Source organism: Siphateles boraxobius, unplaced genomic scaffold (genome assembly GCF_051911475.1).
Source record: "Siphateles boraxobius isolate OS27281-9 unplaced genomic scaffold, OSU_SipBor_1 51, whole genome shotgun sequence".
NCBI classification, from domain to species: domain Eukaryota; kingdom Metazoa; phylum Chordata; class Actinopteri; order Cypriniformes; family Leuciscidae; genus Siphateles; species Siphateles boraxobius.
The window spans coordinates 83606-102364 of NW_027509153.1; the positions used below are offsets into that span (position 1 = coordinate 83606).

Consider the following 18759-nt stretch of genomic DNA (forward strand, 5'->3'; position numbering starts at 1 on the left):
GGTGCAGTGAGATGTGCAGTGAGAGATGAGATGTGCAGTGAGAGGTGCAGTGAGAGATGAGATGTGCAGTGAGAGGTGCAGTGAGAGATGAGATGTGCAGTGAGAGGTGCAGTGAGATGTGCAGTGAGAGATGATATGTGCAGTGAGAGGTGCAGTGAGAGATGAGATGTGCAGTGAGAGGTGCAGTGAGAGATGAGAGGTGCAGTGAGAGGAGCAGGGCCAGGGAGAAGAGCAGGCCTAAGGACTTCCAAGGGCTGCAAGAACAGTAGTCAGTGATGAAATTCGTGCCGCTATCATTGACCATGTGATCAAAAACGGTCTTTCGCTAAGAGAGGCTGGTAAACAGTAAAGGGAAAAAAACTGATTTGCTTTTTACTGGAATACTGTAAATGTGGACATACAGTTCCCAACCAATAAATTTAGTGTAAAAATGGTGGATTGCATGTTTTGTATGCAAATACCTGTAAAACTGAAACACAAAAGTCTATGAAGTTTTTGTAATACAATAGCCAGTATTTTGAAACCTGGTGTACTTTGATTGACTGCATGTACCTTGTGAAGTGAAAACAAGTGTTATTCTTTGACAGAATAATTTCATTCTGAGTCAGATTTCCAGTGTTTTGATAAAGTTAGTGTGTGCAGAGAAAGATGTGTTCTATTTTGAAATGAAGAGTTAGTATATATTTACAGTTTTTTTCAATTGTTTACACGCAATTTTGTAAACCTCTACCTCCTTCTCCTCTTCATCTACCTCCTTCACCTCTTCCTCTACCTCCTTCTCCTCTTCCTCTACCTCATTCTCCTCTTCCTCTACCTCATTCTCCTCTTCCTCTACCTCCTTCATCTCCTCTTTGAGCCCCCCTCTTATTCTCACTCTTCTTCTTCTTCTTCTAGCTCCTTCCATTTTTGTTGAAGACAGGTGAACTCACCTGCTGCCTTTTATAGCACTCAATTCAATTCAATTCAATTCAAATTTATTTGTATAGCGCTTTTCACAATACACATTGTCTCAAAGCAGCTTTACAGAAATTGCATTTCGGAAATGTACATAGAAAAATACAGTTAGTTAATCAAGTATTAATTTATGGCATAACATATCGCCGGCTTTGAGTCGTCTCTTCACAGGCGTCGAGTCGTCTCTTCACAGGCGTTGGGGCATCTGAAGTCTCCGTGAGAGGCTGGATACAAACTGGAGCTGACGAACGCTATTTACCTCGGGACTAGCGTCCCGAGATAACAGCAGAAAGGCAGATGGGAAATAATTAGCATAGCTGATGTTCATAATGTTAATGCATTCGAAGTGATTCAGCAGTATCAAAGGTTAAGCATTAAGTGAATGCTTGGTTAAAGAGATGCGTCTTTAATCTAGTTTTAAACTGGGACAGCGAGTCTGAGTCTCGTACAATATCAGGAAGGCTATTCCAGAGTTTAGGAGCTAAATGCGAGAACGCCCTCCCTCCTTTAGTGGACTTAGATATCCTAGGAATGACCAGAAGCCTCGAATTTAGTGATCTTAAAGAGCGCGATGGATTGTATGGCGATAGAAGGTCTGTTAAATACACAGGAGCTAAACCATTTAGGGCTTTATAGGTCAGTAGGAATACTTTGTAATTGATACGTAACTTAATAGGTAACCAGTGTAGAGATGATAAAATAGGTGTTATATGATCATATTTTCTTGATCTAGTAAGAACTCTAGCAGCTGCATTTTGCACTAACTGTAGCTTGTTGATTGAGGATGTAGGACAGCCAGCTAATAAAGCATTACAGTAATCTAGTCTCGAGGTCATGAATGCATGAACTAACTTTTCTGCATCAGAAACAGATAGCATGTTGCGTAGCTTAGCAATGTTTCTAAGGTGGAAAAAGGCTGTTCTTGTAATATATGAAATATGATTTTCGAAAGTCAAGTTGCGGTCTAGTATAACACCCAGGTCTTTTACTGTAGTGGATAAAGTAACAGGACATCCTTCTAAATTAAAGTTGTATTGTAAGGGATTTTGTGGGTAGTTTTTTGGACCAATAAGTAGTACCTCCGTTTTATCTGAATTTAATAGCAGGAAATTACACGTCATCCAGCATTTTATATCATTTACACACTCTGTCAATTTAGATAAGTTAGTGTTTTCATCTGGTCGTGATGAGATATATAATTGAGTGTCATCAGCATAACAGTGGAAATTAATTCCATGTTTTCTTATAATATTACCAAGTGGCAGCATATATATTGAGAATAGCAGAGGGCCTAACACCGATCCTTGCGGCACTCCATAGTCTACTGACGTTATCTTTGATTTTTCCCCATTTAGACAGACAAAATGGTAACGGTCTGATAAGTAAGATCTAAACCAGCTTAATGCCTGTCCCTGAACACCAGTGTAGTTTTGTAGTCGATCCAGGAGTATTTTATGATCGATAGTGTCGAACGCAGCGCTTAGATCGAGTAGAACTAGTATTGAGATACAGCCTTGGTCAGAAGCTAAAAGTAAATCATTTGTAATTTTAACTAGCGCAGTTTCTGTGCTATGATGCGGTCTGAATCCCGACTGGAATTTTTCATAGATAAAATGTCCTGAGTGATGCACACTCCTGAGTGATGCGTTTTCAAATTAGCACATGTGTGCTTCCACGCCTGATGGATGTGCATATCCAATTCATTCATTAGTGTGGTCAATGGCAATCCGGGGCTTTGTAATGACAAGGAAGTAACCTCACAATCCTTATCTGTGTCTAAGGTGTGAAAATGTGTGTAGAGTTTTACAAATCACTGTGTGTAATGTTTTGCTAAAAGGGTAAAGCAGACATTGTGTGTAATGTTGTGCAAATCTGTGGAGGGGTTTTGCTCATTGGAGTTGAATTTTGCAAATTGCGTGGAAATTTTTATTTTAGTGTGTAATAAAAATCATAAAAATCTGTAACAAAATGTGTTCTTGAGAAGAAAATTATCCATTTGGCCAATTGTGTTTTGTTGGTGTGAGTCTGTGTTAAGAGTTTAGGAAAAAGTATCTGAAGTATGGGTAAGCGCTTGTTAGCGATTGAAAAAAAACTGTAAATACTTTTGAAAACAGATTCAAATAAGCGGCGATCCTAAATTGCAATATTATTTCCCACTATTACTGTTTTTGACTGTATTTTAATCATATTTCAAAAACAAAAAGAATCTTACTGAACATAGACCTTTAAACAGTATTGTATAATTCCATCTAGGATTAGTTAAAATTATTGGACAGTTATGACTGTTTCTTTCTCTTGTTATATATGCAACATATATTGTAGTGTAGGAACCATAAACTGACTACGCCACCTCCTTACTTAAGGCAGGAGGAGCCCTCTACAGGTCACAATATGGATTTGGACAACAGATGTAGTTTATAAAAATATAACAATTTTATTGTTCCAATAAAACCATCAAATGTTAAAACGTGTTGATAATAACAGTCACAAAAAAATTAGAATTAGCTCTCCTCAAGACTGCAAGAGGGGCGGGCCTGCCCTTGTGGACCTCCTACCACCTGTAAGAGACAAGAGAAAACAGAAGAAACCCCACAGCATACACCGCAAATAAGTAGTAACCTTTAAGTCACTATTTCAGTGCCAACCTCAAGTACACACCACACAGCAGTGTCACACCACCCAAATCACACCGAAGGAGGCTTTAGTGTAGATGCAGGCCCGGCCCTGTACAAAAGTCTTTGAGCACTGGAACATACAAAAAGAGGAGAGCAGTACCAGGAAACAAAGAAAAACAATTTTTAAGATCAAAATCAATCTCGAATAACAACAACAATAAACACAATATAAATCTAAAATATACAAGAAACAGTGGCTGGTCTGCCCCTTTAACAATAAAGGACACATGCATGTTAGTACACATCAATGCAGCCCACAATATAAAACAATCAAACAAAACATAGCCTACTTTAGCGAAAGTACAGCTGCAACACAGTTACCCAATCTCAGCTCTCAATCCCCAAACCTGATTGATAAAGGGTACTAGAAAATAAGAGAAGAGATTACTACATCAACTACATTTGTCTGTTAATTGCATCAAACTCACAAACGATCGGTCTTAGTGTATACTGCGTTTACCAGTATTCAGCATTCCAACACGGCCGTCAGCCCATTGAAGGTACCGCAGCAATAAATGTTTGTCTGCCTCGCTTCCCAGACAGAGAATAAACCCTCTTAAATAATCAGCCTAAAAGAAAAACATAACAGAAAGATGGGATTGCGCCGTTAAGGTGCAATCATTCCACACAAACAAAACCTACCTATATGAAAGGGTACAGAGACTGCACGTTGAGCACAACAAACACACGCCAGAACAATCACCACCTGTTGCTGTAAGAACCCTTTATGCGGTCCTAATGATAGAACTAACCACCTGCACCTGAAACTGATTGCTGGCCAGTCTCCTCCCACATTCACCCCCCCTAAAAGATGTCGTCGCCTCGACGACAATGACTAACTTATAACCAGGGTCTAAAAGGATTAGCTTGGTTTAGACCTGTGAAGGCAGCAGCCCCTACCGCCCCAACATAAATGCTCGTCACTGCAGATTGAGGCAGATGGTACGGATTTGAATGTTGACCAGCTGTTGGCCTTGAAGTACGTCGAAGGGTCAGCATCTCCTCTTGAGGCTGTGGCATCTCCTGCTGACAACTGGCTTGAGGGGAATGAGGTTGCAATGTCTCTTGCTCCAATCCATCACTGACTGGAATGACATTTCCCTGAGCGTCGGAATCTGCCTCCTGGACACTAATTCCTCTACCAGGCGTTAACACATGGTATACCCCTTCTTGACAGCTGTCGACAGACAGAATAGACTTTTCGTTAGTAGGCCACACCGAATAATCCTCTTCACACAATCCAGCTTCTTGGGCACCCGCTTGTGGACAGGGCTGGGGTATTACTGGTTCACAGGGCTGATCTTCAAGCCGAGCTGCCCTCATCTCAGTCCTAAGTATCCTGCGTGCATCACTAGCACCATCAACTGATGTAACTGTGTATGGAGCACCGGGTTTGTCTGGCACATTGACTACTTTATACAGCACTGGTGACCACACATCTTGGATCTTATGACGGCCTCGATGGCGATGGTCTTTTAAATAAATCAGTTGCCCTTTGCTAAATCCAAGATCGTGTACCTGGTTATTGTGATGCTGTTGTCGAAATTCTGCTGCTTCTTCAAGATTTTTCAGTGCTAAATTACGTGCCAGCTGGAGCCGTTCCTGGTGGTGCTGAACCCACTCTTCCCCGGAGTTAATTACTCCCTGGTCAGCCTCGGAGACATCCATCCCCAAAAGGGAATCAACCGGAAGTTGCGGGGACACCCCAAACATTAAAGAATACGGTGAATGGCCAGTGGAGCGATGAGTTGTCGTATTATACGCCCAAACCAGCTGAGAGATGTACTTAGGCCACGCCCGTTTTTTCTCTGGAGGCAGGGAGCGAAGCAGGTCATGAAGAGTCCGATTGAATCTCTCACACTGCCCATTTCCCTGTGGATGGTATGTTGTGGTCCTAGATTTTTCAATCCCATAGAGGCTACAGAGCTGTCGAATAAGAACACTCTCAAAGTTTCTCCCTTGATCAGAGTGTATCCTTTTAGGCACTCCAAAACGATAAAACCAGCTCTCGACCAGGGTTTTGGCTACGGTAATGGCGCTTTGATCTTTAGTAGGCACCGCCTGTGTATATTTGGAAAAGACATCAGTCATGACCAACACGTTTTCTCGCCGATCCGTACCAGGTTCCAAAAGAGTGAAATCTATTGCAAGAACCTCCAGTGGTTGGCTAGCAAGGAGAACACCTTGATATGTCTTCACTCCTGGCTGAACAGCTTTTGAGAGTATGCAACGTTGACAATGCTGGCAGTACTTCTCGATCTCAACTCCCATTCCAGGCCAATAGCACCTTTGCCTGATCAGATCAGTAGTCCTTCGCACCCCCTGATGCCCATGCCCATCATGAAGGTTATACAGAACTTCCTGGCGGAGGCAAGAAGGCAAAAGTAACTGAAAAAACTCTTCACCGTGAGATGTCATTGCCCGTCTATACAACAGGCCGTTTTTCTCAGTTATCCGATCCCATTGACGAAGCAGACACTGAAGATCTCTTGACAGTTGTACCCGTTGTTCTTTAGTTGGTAATTGCCCCAACCTCCAGAATGAGAGCAATGACTTCAACAGGGAATCTGCACCTTGTAGTGCCACCAAGTCAGCTCTGGAACGACTGGGAAACACCCCAATCTGTTGCAACATCACATCGGCACCTGCATTTTGAGTTACATCAAGGAGGCATTGATCATGAGGGTCAAATCCGTCACCACGATCCTCACTGGCCTGCTCACTGTATTGGCGAGAAAGAGAGTCAGCATTGCCATTGACACGACCTGGGCGGTACTGCACAGTAAAATCAAAAGCAGCCAATTGGGCTACCCATCGTTGTTCAGTGGCACCCAACTTAATTGACTGGAAATGGCTTAGAGGATTATTATCAGTATACACAGTGCATTTACTTCCCAGCAAGTACTCTCTGAATTTCTCCGATAAAGCCCATTTAAGTGCCAAAAGCTCCAATTTCATAGAGCTATAATTCTCCATGTTTCTCTCAGACCTTCGTAGCGACCGGCTGGCATAGGCTACTGGCTTCAACCTGCCCTGATTTTCTTGAGACAGCACAGCCCCTAAGCCCTGATGACTCGCATCAACTTCCACCACAAATGGCTTAGTAAAGTCGGCAAAGGCCAGAATAGGGGCACATGTAAGAGTCCTCTTTAATTCTCTGAAACTTTGCTCACACGCATCGGTCCACATGTTAGGCAAAAACGTACCTGGTTTAGCCTTGCCTTTCTTTGCAGTTCTAAGAACATCAGCAACCAGTTGATGGAGGGGGGCAGCTAATTGGGCAAAACCCTTCACAAAGCGACGATAGTAACTACAGAAACCCAGGAAAGACCTGACTTCCGTCACATCACGAGGCCGCCTCCAATTTGCCACAGCGGATGTTTTTTCTGGATCAGTTGCCACCCCTTCTTTGGAAAAACGATGCCCCAGGTACTGCACTTCCTGTTTAAAGAAATGGCATTTACTTAACTTTGCTTTTAGCCCTTTCTTTTTCAGTCGGCTAAGAACCACCTCCAATCTCTGCAAATGCTGTTCCACAGAAGAAGAGAAGACAATAACGTCATCAAGATACAAAAGGACAGACTGCAGGCTCTGGTCACCGAATATTCTTTCCATGAGCCGTTGGAAAGTCCCTGGTGCATTACACAACCCAAATGGCATTCTCTCAAACTCAAAGAGCCCAAAAGGTGTGCAGAAGGCAGTCTTTGCTTTATCTTTTTCAGCCACAGGAACCTGGTTATAGCCACTCGCCAGATCTAGGGTAGAAAACAACTGTGCACCTGCCAGGGCATCTAAAGACTCTTCAATACGGGGAAGTGGGTAAGCATCCTTCCGTGTCTTGGCGTTCAATTGTCGATAGTCCACACAAATTCTTAGCTCGCCACTCTTTTTCTGTACCAACACAATAGGGGACGCATAGGGACTACTGCTTTCTCTAATTACCTTACTTTCCAGAAGTAGCTTAATGTGATCTTTCACAGCCTGCCACTGTGTAGGAGGTATTCTCCTATATCTCTGACGAACTGGGGTATTATCAGTAAGTGGAATTTCATGTTCAATCTCATCGGTACACCCTAGGTCACCCTCACTCTTAGCAAAGACCTGATGGTACTTCTCCAATAACTCTTTTACTTGTCTTCTCTCCACAGATGTTAACCCTGGCCATTGTAATGCTGAAATGGTCTCCGATAAAGGCACATGAGATCCCATAACTGTATGGGCAGTCACTACAGTCACATGCGCAACCTCTTCACCCTCCCCAACAAAATTCAACTGCTGTCCTTCAATTCCCTCAACCTGATGTAACTTGCCCAACACCTGTTTTGCATGCACTGTGGCCCCTGTGACTCCTACATTAACCACTGGTACATAAGTCACACCATTTACCACTGTCACTAAGGATGGTGACAGCAACAAACCTGAAGCAAGATCTGAGCCCCCTGGCTCTAACAACATGTGTTTTGGGGCGGTGTAGGGAACCTTTGGGCAAGTAACTTTTACAAATTTTAGTGACCCTGCTGGTATAAAATCTCCTGCCCTTTCAAGCACACGGACCCTACCTTCACTGCTTACTGGGCAAACCTCTAATCTATGGCAATGGCGCAAAGCCTTCCCCCAGCCTGCTTTGGCCTGATCAGCATCTAACGAGCTAAACAAGACTTCCCCTTGTTGTACAAATAGCTCTCGATAACATTCTCCAATTACATTCATTCCCAATAGTCCTGGTACTACCTCTTGTTGTGAAACACCAAAGGGATCTTTCACCACTAAAAACCCCCTGCCTGGAATGTTTCTGCCTAACACTTCGACATCCAATTCCAAATAGCCTACATAAGGGATATCTAGCCCATTAGCTGCCTTCAAGGCAAGCCACCCACATGATCGAAGTCTAGGGGCGATCAGATGTTTAAATGACTCTTTAAAAAATGACTCCGTAATGGTGGTGACCATAGAGCCTGTATCCAATAGACATTTCACTTCTACCCCACCCATCACCACATCAACAATTGGACATTTACCTATAAGAGGTGGTCAATTTTGCATGCTACTGACATTATTAATGCTTGTTTTCCCCCCATCTCCCATACCTGAATGTCCAGTAGCAGCCGGGGTGACATTCGTCTCAACAGATGGGCTAGTGGGTCGTGGTCTCGGCCCCTGGCGACACTGACGAAGAATGTGTCCAGGTTTACGGCAGCGCAGACAAATAGGCAGACCTTCTGCAGTAAACTGATAATTAGAATTAAGGGGACGGGAGGCAGACTGGTCCGAGACAGATTGTATTTTAGCTAAACTTTGTAGAATGCTATCAATTTGCAACTGTTGTCTATGAAGTTGCTCTTGTAGAGCGGACAAATCAAACCCCTTCCCAGTCTCCATTGAATTACAGGCCCCCTCCACATTACAGTCAGCTTCTTGATGGTAAAGTCCTACTCGAGCCTGTCCAAAAGGTTTCTCACCCTCTTCAGCCCATTTAATAGCCTCCTGTCGGAGTGCTAAAAATGAAATTAACGGGTTTTGTCTCACGATACTCTTTAACTCCCTGCGCAATGCCACATCACGCACGTGTTCAACAAATTGGTCTCTAACCAAGGTATCTGAATCCATTAGCTTATTTGGATAAGAACGCTGGATATTCCCCATTAAAGCCCACAGTGAGTGAGAAAACTCTTTTAATGACTCTCCATCTTTCTGTTTTCTTTCAAAGAACTGTTTTTGGAGACCAACAAAGGAAGAGGAGGAACCATACAATTCTTTTCAGAATCAGAAAGAGCTTTATTGCCAAGTGTGCTTGCACACACAAGGAATTTGTTTTGGTACTGAGGCTTCCAGTGGACGTATACAAATACAACATGAAACATAATACTACAAATTATAAGAATAAAAAATAAAAATATAAATATATGAGAATAAAACTATCACAGTTGGGTTTAGTCAGAATAGACATTTTCAGATTTACAGATTATGAACCTATTTACAGTGTTTTGAATATTATAAATAAATAAATCTACATATAAGTATCACTTTTAGAATTTGAAAAACAATCTCAGGGTTTTCCCGATCTGTCAAAGAGCGAAATCTAATTTCTGCTTTAGCTTCCCCCTCCAAGTGATCATAAAGGAAGAGGGCCTTCTCTCTATTAGTAATGCACCTATCCCTAAGACATGCTTCAACATTCTCAATCCAATCATAAACCGATAAGTCGGTTTGGGATTTAGAGCCAGAAAAATAAGGACACTTCCTCTCCCGCTGAATATAAACAAACCTTTCAGGTGTTGCTTGACCAGGGGGATTTGAGGCAATATTAAAAACCTCAGGTGGTCCACTGGTACTACTTGCAGCTGAACTGGCACCCCCTCCTTGATGAACCTGTGCATTAGCTACTCGCAACCTTTGTACTTCCTCACGTAGAGCAAGAAGTTCCTCCTGTTCCCCTTCAAAACTCATATTTGCAGCAAGCCAAAGTTACTGTACAACATATAAACAAAATAATGAGAGAAAAAAAGAAAAGAAAAATTGGCAAGTTATTTGTAGTCACTGGCCTCTGGGTCCCCACTGGGCATCTCCGGGCAGTCGCTCCTCTTGTTATCCCGTACCAGCCACTGTTTCTATTTTAACAATCATACAATAAATAACAGTTAAGATTACATTAAGACCCTGCCGACTTACGCCAAAAATGTAGTGTAGGAACCATAAACTGACTACGCCACCTCCTTACTTAAGGCAGGAGGAGCCCTCTACAGGTCACAATATGGATTTGGACAACAGATGTAGTTTATAAAAATATAACAATTTTATTGTTCCAATAAAACCATCAAATGTTAAAACGTGTTGATAATAACAGTCACAAAAAAATTAGAATTAGCTCTCCTCAAGACTGCAAGAGGGGCGGGCCTGCCCTTGTGGACCTCCTACCACCTGTAAGAGACAAGAGAAAACAGAAGAAACCCCACAGCATACACCGCAAATAAGTAGTAACCTTTAAGTCACTATTTCAGTGCCAACCTCAAGTACACACCACACAGCAGTGTCACACCACCCAAATCACACCGAAGGAGGCTTTAGTGTAGATGCAGGCCCGGCCCTGTACAAAAAAGTCTTTGAGCACTGGAACATACAAAAAAAGGAGAGCAATACCAGGAAACAAAGAAAAACAATTTTTAAGATCAAAATCAATCTCGAATAACAACAACAATAAACACAATATAAATCTAAAATATACAAGAAACAGTGGCTGGTCTGCCCCTTTAACAATAAAGGACACATGCATGTTAGTACACATCAATGCAGCCCACAATATAAAACAATCAAACAAAACATAGCCTACTTTAGCGAAAGTACAGCTGCAACACAGTTACCCAATCTCAGCTCTCAATCCCCAAACCTGATTGATAAAGGGTACTATAAAATAAGAGAAGAGATTACTACATCAACTACATTTGTCTGTTAATTGCATCAAACTCACAAACGATCGGTCTTAGTGTATACTGCGTTTACCAGTATTCAGCATTCCAACACGGCCGTCAGCCCATTGAAGGTACCGCAGCAATAAATGTTTGTCTGCCTCGCTTCCCAGACAGAGAATAAACCCTCTTAAATAATCAGCCTAAAAGAAAAACATAACAGAAAGATGGGATTGCGCCGTTAAGGTGCAATCATTCCACACAAACAAAACCTACCTATATGAAAGGGTACAGAGACTGCACGTTGAGCGCAACAAACACACGCCAGAACAATCACCACCTGTTGCTGTAAGAACCCTTTATGCGGTCCTAATGATAGAACTAACCACCTGCACCTGAAACTGATTGCTGGCCAGTCTCCTCCCACAATTCCATCTAGGATTAGTTAAAATTATTGGACAGTTATGACTGTTTCTTTCTCTTGTTATATATGCAACATATATTATATTTCATTGCATGTTGTCTCGGTAAGTAATTTCAAATTTTATTGGTCCAAAATAATTGAATTTGCATATTAACTGTCACAACTCAGTAGAGTCACACAAATTAGTGCTAGCAGCTGACACAATTCTGAAAACTATTGGAACAAATGTATACATTTTATTCTATAACCTTAAGTACGTATTTGACATCCAATATTTTCTATTTTATATGAGGGTAGTCTTGGATAGATAAAGCGGTAATTAAATAAATGAGCTGCTAGACTAAATGTTTTGTTTTTTTCCTTCACAGACTACTCCTTCGGGGGCATTACTGCAAGATGCATCTGCAGTTCGACTGCATCGTTTGTGGTCGGACACTTTGCCACCAGAGGATCACAGGTGGATTGCCAGCAGGCTTTTTAAAATGGTGCCCAAGGGAAAACCAGAGCTTCGAGACAACCTACAGCTCTGGTATTACCCACCACAGCCAGCACTTATTTACAACCAGGCTCCAGCTCCAGACAGATTTTTTTGTCATGCTCTGTTGCTGTGGATGCCGTACAAGCTGTGGAAGATCAAGGCTCTCTGTCCCAATTCTGCCTGCGGGCAGCATCAGCTGACTGGAGGGGGTCTGCACAAAAGGGCACGGCAGGTTCTGGACATTGATAGGATGTACAACATGGTCACAGAAACCCTCATCTGTACCAAGTGTAAAGCCTCGCATGTGTCCTGGAGTCAGACTGTCCTGCAACAGCTGGATCTGGGCCATCGCTCTGAATTTCGGGTCATCCTCACGCGGAAGTAAGTACACTTTAATTCCACATCCAGTTGATAGCCCATCATCACATATGTTTGCAAATACTTTACAAATCAATTATGTAAAATATATGAATGTGTGGATTTTGCTTTTCCTAAGGTATGCCTGTGATATGAGAGTCATTCGGCTCCTGCGTGAGCGTGGCCTAGGCAACAGTCCCACGCGGGTCATCAAACAGCTGCGTGAGAACCACAGTGAGGAGTGGCTCCAGCGTATGGCCTGGTACACCACCCAATGTGTGGACTTCCTCAAACGACCCGGGGTGTTGCAAATACAATTCCAGGAACCCCCAGAGCCTACAGTGGTCCCAAGCTGCAAGTGGCTGCTCACCGTGTACAGCCAAGACATCCTGACAAGGCTGGATGAAATCCATGCAAGGATAACATCTACGTATGGTTCAGTCTTGAAGATGGATTCCACTAAAAAGGTTAGCAGGGGATTTTTGTTAATTTATGGTGTTTACTGTTATATCATTATCAGAGCATGAGTATCATATTCTACATGGTGTGATGTTTCATTGCATTGCATGCTTCCTGTCATCTACTGCAGATCACTAAGAAGCTGGCTGGGACGGCAAGGGGAACGGGACTCTGGCTTACCTCTGTTGGCAATGAGTTTGGTCAGGTGCTCATGAGTGTGCTGACAGCACAGGAAGGAGCAGGACTGGACATGATGGTCGATGGTCTGGTGAAAAGGTACCAGCAGGCTAGTGTGGATCCACCTGCTGTTTTGTAAGTGGACTGTGGCTGCTGCACTGATGTGGGTGAGACCAAGCTGAAAACCAGATTCAGAGGGTGGCCTGATCTCATGATTCGCTTGGACATCTGGCATTTTATGCGCAGGATTGCCATGGGGTGTACAACTGATGCCCATCCGCTGTATCCCATCTTCATGTCACGGCTGTCAGCGTGCATTTTTGAGTGGGATGCGGCTGATGTTTCTATGCTTCGCAAAGCAAAGAGAGAGCTGTTGATATCCCAGGGTTGGCCTGCGCTGACAGATGAAGATGTCAACAAGCATCTTACCAGGAATGAGCTGGCACTCCATTGCCGGAGGAGGACCTGTGGAGAGGAGACTACCATCCTTCTCCTTGAGCGGCTGCTTACAGAGCTCCTGAGCAGCAAGGGCAAAGACTCCCTGGGTGTTCCTCTCCTGGACCGAGAAAGGATGGAGCACATCTGGAATGTCCAGAAGAAGCATGTGAAATGCATTCAAGACCCCCCTGGTGTTGTGCTCTATACAGAGACAGGGAGCCTAAACAAGGGAGGTGTGCTTCTGAAGACCTACAGATGTGCCAGAGGCTCCACTTCTCTCGAGTCCTTTCATTTACACCTGAACCGTTTCATCCCAGGTATTGTCTTTGTCACACACACTGTGCAGGTGTAAAGAAAGAGCATTAAGTGTTTTTGTGTGTTCCTTTAACACCTCCTAAACACTGTTGTGTCTATTTACAGGGACCAGTGCAAACAGTCTGAACTTTCAGATTTATCTGCTGGAGGGTCTACACCGGTGGAACCAGGACCGGGAGGCTGCTTCCCTGTCATCGGAGCCATCAGCTTTGCGCAGCTACACAGGAGAACTTGTTCACTGTGTGAACGGCAATTATGAAAAGCTGTTTGGCAGGAAAGTGGTCCCCACGTTTTGTCCCCCTGCATGTTACACCGGTGAGAATTGTTTTATATATTTTTTATTTTATCAACTTGCAATTTCTGTGTAACCTCCGTCTATATGTCAGATTTAACCCTATAGAGTCGATTGTATCATAATTGATATGCAAGTTTCTAAAGGACTCTAAATGATCAACATGATCAAAAATTTTTAGGAAACATGCCCTCTGTCGTCTGATTGATTATAGTCTTTTAGTATAATTGTAAAAGTGTCCACCTTCAGCTCGTGCTTCACGTTTCTTTTCATTGTAAAACTTTTACTGATTTTATAAAGTAATTGTAAGAATAACTTTTATATTGTTAGTAATATTTAATGACTAGTTACTAGACTGAAGCAGCTTGGGTTCACTTGATAAGAAAATCATGTTACATGTAAATATCAAAATGATCATCAGACTTTCTCTCAATCATCATTGTATTGCATTTCATTTCATGTTTTGCCCCCATAATTAAACGTGTTTGGCCTCTTAATAAAACTGTTTTTTTTTTTTTCTCCTTGACGATGAGCTCTATATTCTCACACTATATGAGCTACTAGAAAAGCCTAATGTATCAAATATGATACACAACATTCTATTTAATTTCCGTTTGTTAATTGTTTTTATTTCAGGTGAGCTCATTGGAGTGCAGTATCTGTTCCAGCAGACTGGTCAGGCACTGCAGGACATGAATCCTGACTCTGAGCAGACAGCAGAGCTCATTGAGGACCTCAGTGTGGAGGAGCGAGATGAAGATGAGGGCTTCTGTGACATCAGCGAGGATCACACAATAGCAGATACGGAGGCTGTTCTGTCACCACCCTCTTCCACACTGACACTGGGTTCTTCCACCCTGGTCACCAGCAGTGCCACACCTGTACTGGGCTCCACATCCCCTTCACTGGTCCCTGACCCCAAACTTGTCCTCACACAGTCTCCTTCATCACCTGGACCCTCAGGGACTGCTGTCACACCTGTTCCCTCTGAAACATCTGTTTCAACTCTCCCCTCAGAGCCAGAGGATGCTGGTCAGGATGATGATGAAGAAGAGACGGTAAATACTACTCCTTTGTATGTCTTTCAAATTAACTAGAATAATTATGATGAATTAACATCCAGTGCTTTAAATCCAGACTTTCCACATATTTTACATTTAAAAGTACAGCCTAAATTCATTTGTAAGCTGCAAATACACATCAAGTCAAGTCATCTTTATTTATTTGGTGCTTTGTAAAATGTCAAGAATGGCACTCTCTGCTTTGTACTATACAGTGCTTTACGGTGATAAACAGGAAAATAACACAATCAGTTATGGAATTATGCATTAGACAGATGTGATGTAATAATTGTATTGCATGTTTGTGTTTTTTAATAGGCTGTTGACTACCAAAATATCCCGGGTTATCAACATGTGGACCAGCTGGCAGAATATCTGGTGGATCTCCGGGACCACACAGCCCTCAGCCTGACCATCCAGGAAGCCAACACCATAATTGCTCTTTGGCAGAACCTGGATGACCGGGACAAGGAACGGGTGGTGTATGACAGTCGATGCCGAAAGAGACTGCTGAGTGGACGCTTCAAGGTCCCGAAGAAGCCCACTCACCCTGGTGTAGAGAGCACCACCAGATGTGTGCTGGGTGCAAGCAGCGCACCTGCTCAGTGGCCTGACTGTTGCCGTCTGCTGGAGACCATCTTCATCAGACTTTGCACTGTCCACCCAAGCCCCAAAAGAAAAGGCAAGGGAGCCCTGTCAAGATTGTCTCTGATCCTGCAAGACTATCGCAGGATAAGGCAGCTTGTACTGGGCAACAGCTTGGTGATGGGAGGAACATCCATGCAGCTGGTAGAGGTTAACCAGAACACCCTGATTCTCCACACACAGGACAGCACAGCCTGACCTTCCAAAGGTGGTATGGCATCCACAAGACATCCACAAGACAAGCCGGTGTGTGAAAAAATGCTCTGGAGTGGGGGCCTTGTATCGATACGTTTTTATTTATTAAGTACCCATATGACAAACCCACAACCTTTGAATATCTCCATTCACAATCTAGAAGTCCAATGCGCTATCCATTGCGCCACAGAGCCACAAAAGACAAGCTTTAAGCTTTCACATCAGAGAAGGTTAAATGACTACTCTTAGAAGCCACAGATTAGGCACTGCTGGGATTCGAACCCAGGATCTCCTGTTTACTAGACAGGCGCTTTGACCAACTAAGCCACAGCGCCAGTTACTGTCACTGGTTCGATGCTTTTGTATACAAAGTCTAAAAGAGGTAGCATGTCAGGAGAATAGCTGATTACATCATGAATAGGTCCCTTTGAAGTTACAGGATTATTTCCAAAACCTGAAAGGTGTGTAGGCTTCTGTTGAGGGACAAGGGAATATCTCAAGCCATTTATTTCTGGATCGAAACTCTCAGTACTCGTGTCTCAAATGTTTCGGGAACCTCCAGTTACGATACATCTAAATGCTGTTTCAGCTTGGAGAAATGGAAAGCGTGTTTTTTTTTCTTCTTTTTTTCTAGGTAGGTGGCCAACAATAGGTTGTTGCAGCTTTTGGCCTAGGCCAGTGGATTTCAACCTATTCTTATTTAAATAGGTGACTTAAGCTAATTAGTAGAGTACTCTGTGATCTGAGTTGGGTGTGTCCAATAAGGGAAATAAGCAGAACGTGAAGGGTATGCTTCTGAAGTAGTTTGTGGATTCAAGTTTTAAGCATATGTCTGACTCACAGAGACATCAGAGCAAAAGAGGCCACTGACTATTCTGGTGGGACTCACAACCAGGGAATTTCTCCATTCGCATCCTAGAAGTCCAAAGTTCTATCCATTGTACCATAAAATGACACACTTCAGTTGCATGCGCAGCACTTCTTAGTTTTTCCAGTTTTGTGCAGGTAAACACAGTTCGTCATGCAAAGACTTTCATATGTGAAAAGGTTAAGCACTCCCATATTCTGTGCCAAAGGCACTGCTGGGATTTGAACCCAGGATCTCCTGTTTACAAGACAGGCGCTTTGACCAGCTAAGCCACAAAGCCAGATACGGTGAAATTTGTTGGTAAAACAAGTCTAAAAGAGGTACCACTTCAGGAAAACAGCTCATCACGTCATGAACGAGGTCCCTTAGTGGTAAGAGGATTGTTTCCAAAACATCTGAGCAATAGAGGGTATGTACCACTCTGGTGGGACTCCAACCCACAAACTTTGTATATCTCCATTCACAATCTAGAAGTCCAATGCGCTATCCTTTGCGCCACAGAGCCACAAAAGACAAACTTTAAGACGCTATTGCATGCACATCACTTCTTAGATTTCCACATTTTGTGCAGATGCACACTGTTCAGCATGCAAAGATTTACATATGTAAAAGATTAAGTGAGTGGTGCCCACATCCTGTGGCATAGGCACTGCTGGGATTCGAACCCAGGATCTCCTGTTTACAAGACAGGCGCTTTGACCAAATAAGCCACAGCACCACTTGCTGAACCTTCTACAATGTGTTGCCATAAAAAGTCTAAAAGAGGTAGCAGGTCAGGAAAATAGCTGACTACATCATGAAAGAGGTTAGGGGATTATTTCCAAAACCCGCGGGGCATGCAGGGCTCTGTTGAAGAAAGAGGGAATATCTGAAACTCTCAATACTTGTGTCTGAAATGTTTTTGGAACCTCCAGTTACAATACATCTAAATTCTGTCTCAGCTGGGAGAAATGGAAAGCAATCTCTGCTATGCTTTCAGCTGATCTGAAAGACAAAATCCAGAAAGATTTTCATGAATTATATATTCATATTTGTAAAGACTGTTTTGAATACATCCAGAGGCTGGATCTCAACAATAGGAAGTAGCAGATTCTGGCCTAAGCCAGTGGTTTTCAAACCATTCTCGAAACCTCCCAGACGCTATACATTTTCGTTATCTTCCTTATTTCAACAGAGTTAATTGAGCTACTTAGTAGAGTACTCAATGATCTGACGTGGGTGTGTCCAATAAGGGAGATGAGCAGAATGTGAAGGGTAGGCTTCTGAAGTAGTTTGTGGACCCCAGTTTTAAACATATGTCTGACTCACAGAGACATCAGAGCTAAAGAGGCCACTGACTATTCTGGTGGGACTCACAACCAGGGAATTTCTCCATTCGCATCCTAGAAGTCCAAAGTTCTATCCATTGTACCATAAAAGGACACACTTCAGGGAAGTGTTGCATGCGCAGCACTTCTTAGTTTTTCCAGTTTTGTGCAGGTAAACACAGTTCGTCATGCTAAGACTTTCATATGTGAAAAGGTTAAGCACTCCCATATCCTGTGCCAAAGGCACTGCTGGGATTTGAACCCAGGATCTCCTGTTTACGAGACAGGCGCTTTGACCAGCTAAGCCACAGCGCCAGATACTGTGAATTTTGTTGGTAAAACAAGTCTAAAAGAGGTACCATATCAGGAAAACAGCTGATCACGTCATGAAAGAGGTCCCTTAGAGGTAAGAGGATTGTTTCCAAAACACGAGGGCCTTTCACGCCTCGAGGGAATGTCTGAACTCATTTAATTTTGGCTCTACACTCTCGATAGTCATGCCTAAAATGTTTCCTGAGCCTTCTTCTGATATGAAATGGCAAAATCCAGAAAGTTATCCATGTATTATTCTTCATATATGTAAAGACTTTGTTTGTACAAATATCCATAGGCTTGACCATATCAATAGGTAGTAGCAGATTTCAGGCCTAAGCCAGGAGCTTGCAAACCATTCTTGAAGCGCATCTGCACCACATATATATATATTTTTTA

At 43.0% G+C, this 18759-nt stretch overlaps 2 long non-coding RNA genes and 4 other non-coding genes across 6 annotated transcripts; all 6 read right to left on the reverse strand.

Moving 5' to 3' along the window:
• Positions 1-3447: 3447 nt before the first annotated feature.
• LOC143712760 (uncharacterized) lies at positions 3448-4223 on the reverse strand. Its single transcript, XR_013195071.1, has 3 exons — positions 4090-4223; positions 3920-3993; positions 3448-3512 (listed from the first exon to the last, which is right to left on the reverse strand). It is a non-coding gene; the product is annotated as an uncharacterized LOC143712760 (long non-coding RNA).
• Positions 4224-10482: 6259 nt separating this feature from the next.
• Positions 10483-11266, reverse strand: LOC143712761 (uncharacterized). The gene is made up of 3 exons (XR_013195072.1): positions 11127-11266; positions 10957-11030; positions 10483-10547 (listed from the first exon to the last, which is right to left on the reverse strand). It is a non-coding gene; the product is annotated as an uncharacterized LOC143712761 (long non-coding RNA).
• A 4868-nt stretch (positions 11267-16134) lies between these two features.
• trnat-agu (transfer RNA threonine (anticodon AGU)) lies at positions 16135-16208 on the reverse strand. The gene has a single exon. It is a non-coding gene; the product is annotated as a tRNA-Thr (tRNA).
• A 739-nt stretch (positions 16209-16947) lies between these two features.
• Positions 16948-17021, reverse strand: trnat-ugu (transfer RNA threonine (anticodon UGU)). The gene has a single exon. It is a non-coding gene; the product is annotated as a tRNA-Thr (tRNA).
• Positions 17022-17385: 364 nt separating this feature from the next.
• trnat-ugu (transfer RNA threonine (anticodon UGU)) lies at positions 17386-17459 on the reverse strand. Its single transcript has one exon. It is a non-coding gene; the product is annotated as a tRNA-Thr (tRNA).
• An 830-nt stretch (positions 17460-18289) lies between these two features.
• Positions 18290-18363, reverse strand: trnat-cgu (transfer RNA threonine (anticodon CGU)). Its single transcript has one exon. It is a non-coding gene; the product is annotated as a tRNA-Thr (tRNA).
• Positions 18364-18759: the final 396 nt, after the last annotated feature.